Consider the following 4,064-nt stretch of genomic DNA (forward strand, 5'->3'; position numbering starts at 1 on the left):
ATTTTAGATTTTTCCTTGCTTCTCATGTGGGCATTTATTGCTATAAATTTACCTCTGGACAGTGCTTTAAATGTGTCCCAGAGATTCTGGTATGTTGTGTCTTCGTTGTCGTTGGTTTCGAAGAACAACTTTATTTCTGCCTTCATTTCACTGTTTATCCACTCAACATTCAACAGCTAGTTGTTCAGTTTTTATGAAGTTGTGTGGTTCTGAGTTAATTTCTTAATCCTGAGTTGTAATTTGATTACTCTGTGGTCTGAGAGACTGTTTGTTATGATTTCTGTTCTTTTGCATTTGCTGAGGAGTGATTTACTTCCAATTACTGGTCAATTTTAGAGTAGGTGTGATGTAGTGCTGCAAAGAATGTATATTCCGTGGATTTGGGGTGGATAGTTCTTTAAATTTCTATTAGATTTGCTTCGTCCAGATCTGAATTCAAGTCCTGGATATTCTTGTTAATTTTCTGTCTTTGATCTGTCTAATATTGACAGTGGAGTGTTAAGGTCTCCCACTATTATTTTGTGGGAATCTAAGTCTCTTTGTAGGTCTTTCAGAACTTGATTTATGTATCTAGGTGCTCCTGTATTGGGTGCATTTATATTTAGGATAATTAACTCTTCTTGTTGCATTGATCCTTTTACCATTATGTAATGCCCTTCTTTGTCTCTTTTGATCTTTGTTGGTTTAAAGTCTGTTTTATCAGAGACTAGGATTGCAACTCCTGCTTTTTTTTGCTCTCCATTTGCTTGGTTAATCTCCCTCCATCCCTTTACTTTGAGCCTATGTGTGTCTTTGCATGTGAGATGGGTTTCCTGGATACAGCACACAAATAGGTTTTGACTTTTTATCCAATGTGCCAGTCTGTGTCTTTTGATTAGGGCATTTGGCCCATTTATACATTCTTTTCAGAGGTGGACCAGCAATCCATCTCGGTAATGATGGATTACCATCCCCCAACAGAACTGGGCCATCCCTTTCAGATTGCTGGTTTTTGTGGGGGTGGGACCCACTGAGCCAGATCACCTGGCTCCCTGTTTCAGCCCCTTTTTTTCAGTTGAATGGGCGGCTCTGTCTCCCAGGGGTTCCAGGTGCCAGTTGAAATGACCGCTGAGATTTGTGTGAGTTTTTGTGCAGAGACCTGCTGTGCCAGCTGAAACAGCCATCCTGGAAACTCATGGCACTTTTCAGCCTGGGAATCTCCTGGTCTGTGGGCAGTAATAATTCATTTGGAAATGTGGTGTTCACTCACCCTCTGCATTCTTCTCCCTCCAGAGCTGTTCCTATTCTGCCATCTTGGATCCTCTCTGCCCACAATCTTAATAATATGAGAGAATTCTATTGGAATTCCATTTCAATAGAATTTTCTAAATCCTTGATTTTAAAACAATTAAAAATTTGCCAGTTTTTTGAGGGGAGAGAAATAGTTTATTACATTGCTGTTTGTATTTGGATTTTTCTTTTCATTGGTGAGTTTGAGCAAATATTTATATTTATCGACTATTAGAACAGATAGTCTATATCCTTTGCCCAATTTTCTATGCCATTTCCATTAACACATTTATTGCTTAGTTAACAATTTTTCATAGAAAAGTTAGCCCATTGTCTGTCTTATGTAATCAAAATTTTTCCTGAGCTTCATATACTTCTTTTAATTTTGTTATTTTCTTCATGCAAAGAAATCAGTAATTTTCTTCAAAATTGTTTTCATTTGTGTCTTCTGGATTTTGTCTTGCTTACAAAGTGTTATTTGTTAAAAATAAAAATTATTTTAACACGTTTACTAAAGCATAATTTACATACTACATACTAAAAAATTCACTGATTTTACATGTAAAATTTAATGATTTTAGTAAATTAATAGATTTGTGCAATTATCACAATCCAGTTTTATATCATTTTTGTCAGGTCCAACATTTCTCTGTTTATAGCTAATTTCCAGCAAAACCCTGAGCCGTAGGCACCCAATGATCTCCATTTGCATCTATAAATTTACCTCTTCTAGATATTTGAAGTAAATGAAATCATACAACATGTAAACTTTTGTGTCCACTTTCCTTCACTTAGTTAACATTATTGAAGTCCACCAGTTTTTTAGTATGTATCATCATTTTGTTTCTTTTCATTTCTTTTTTCTTGTTTTCACTTGCATAAATTTATAAGGTACAAGTGCAGTTTTGTTACATGCATAGATTGCATAGTGGTGAAGTCAGTGTTTCTACAGTTTCCATCACCCCAATCACATGCATTGTACCCATTAAGTAATCTCTCATCATCTAGAGTACAAGGGTTGAAACTTGCCTTGGGAAAACTACCCTCAGGTTAATGGTATCTCCCCTGCCAGATAAGTCTATTTTTGTTCCCTTTTACTGTTGAATGATATTGCCTTGCATGTATGTAGTACCATTTTGTTTATCCGTTTACTAGTGGAGGGATATTTGGATTGTTTTCAGTTCAGGTCAACTATGGCTAAGTCTGTTCTGAATACTTGAACACAAATCTTTTTGAGGACATATGTTTTTATGTCTCTTAGGTAGGTTCTAAGGAGTGAAATTGCTGGGTCATATGGCAAACATATGTTAAAATTTTTGTGAAATTACCAGATTTCCAGGTATTTGTATAATCATAAACTTCCACCAGAAACGCACAGGGGTTTAGAAAGTCAGATTGTCTTCAGACATAATAATAATGATAGTATTAGAAATATTATCTGTTGGCCTGGTGCGGTGGCTCATACCTGTAATCCCAGCATTGCCTTTTTAAATGTTAGGTTTACTTTTTTAATTAACAAGTAAAAATTCTATAGTATATTTATGTTGCAGAGCATGAAGTTTTGATATATACCTATACTGTGGAATGTCTAAATCAAGCTATTTAACATATCCATTACCTCCCCTACTTATGACATATATATAGAAACCATTATTCTATTGGGAAATAATCTTCCCTTTTTCTTTTCTTTTTATTTTTCCTTGGAGCCTGATGGACCGGATGCATTTTAACTCCATGTTTGAGAAAAATGTAATAATGTAATGTGTTTGTGGCACAGGGTGAGTACAGATGCAGGGGAGGCATGAAGGGTTAGGTAAAGGGGAGCATAAAAATTGAAGATGAGGCACTGCCATCAATGCTGGGACTTCAGGACAAGGGCAGGAGTTCAGGAAGCCACAAAGGAGTCATTTTCTGCTGAGTTGCTGAACCAATAGCAACCAGGTCCTGAGAAAGCTCTCTCTTGTGGAAGAATAAGAGCCAAGTGGGAAAGTTTTTAATCCTGCAAAGCTGGGGCAGAAGGTTCTTCCTTGAATGTGGTCATCTTCACTTCAGCTCAAGGGTCCTGCAAAAGACAGAGGATAGTGTTGTGTTCAGACCTGGCTCTACTAACAGCGACTTTTTCCCTCTTTTAAGGACTCAGATGAGAGCACAGCAGGAGGAAGAAAAACAAGTTCCTAAGTCTCCCTGAGCCAATACCTGCAGAGCACAGGTCTTTTCTAAGTGGAGAGGAGGAATTTTGGTGTAACTTGTCTGATCAGAAATTTGGATCCAAAGTCTTGTCTATGATTTCTGTCTCATGCCTTATCACCACTAACATCATTCTAGGGACACTGAATCTGTTTCTAAAAGGGGATTAGAAAGTATTACCTGTTGGCTGAAGTCCAGAGTGTCCTGGGAAAAAGAGGAAAAGATATACACTTAAAAGATATGGAAGTAGGGGAGATCCAAGATGGCCGTTTAGGAGCAGCTCAGGATTGCAGCTCCCAGTGAAAGCGCAGAGGGTGAGTGGACGCTGCGTTTTTATTGCCCACAGACTAGGAAATTCCCGGGCAGAGGAGCTCCATGGTCGCCAGCGCGGCTGTTTCGGCCAGCGCGGCTGTTTCGGCCAGCGCGGCTGTGCCGGCCAGCGCAGCTGTTTCGGCCAGCGCGGCTGTTTCGGCCAGCGCAGCTGTTTCGGCCAGCGCCGCTGCTTTGCCCCGCGCGGCTGCTTTGTCGGCGCCCCGGAGCTGCGGTTCTCCGTACAAAATACACCGGTCCGGGGGCCCTTTTGGCTGGCGATTGGGGCCACGGGAAGT

The 4,064-nt window shown here is 39.4% G+C and overlaps 1 long non-coding RNA gene across 1 annotated transcript; it reads right to left on the bottom strand.

Moving 5' to 3' along the window:
* Positions 1-2,993: 2,993 nt before the first annotated feature.
* Positions 2,994-3,705, bottom strand: LOC116547587. The gene is made up of 2 exons (XR_004267103.1): positions 3,637-3,705; positions 2,994-3,331 (listed from the first exon to the last, which is right to left on the bottom strand). It is a non-coding gene; the product is annotated as an uncharacterized LOC116547587 (long non-coding RNA).
* Between the last annotated feature and the right edge of the window lie 359 nt (positions 3,706-4,064).

This window comes from Sapajus apella, unplaced genomic scaffold (genome assembly GCF_009761245.1).
Source record: "Sapajus apella isolate SASKATOON/1434 unplaced genomic scaffold, GSC_monkey_1.0 scaffold3700, whole genome shotgun sequence".
NCBI classification, from domain to species: Eukaryota; Metazoa; Chordata; class Mammalia; order Primates; family Cebidae; genus Sapajus; species Sapajus apella.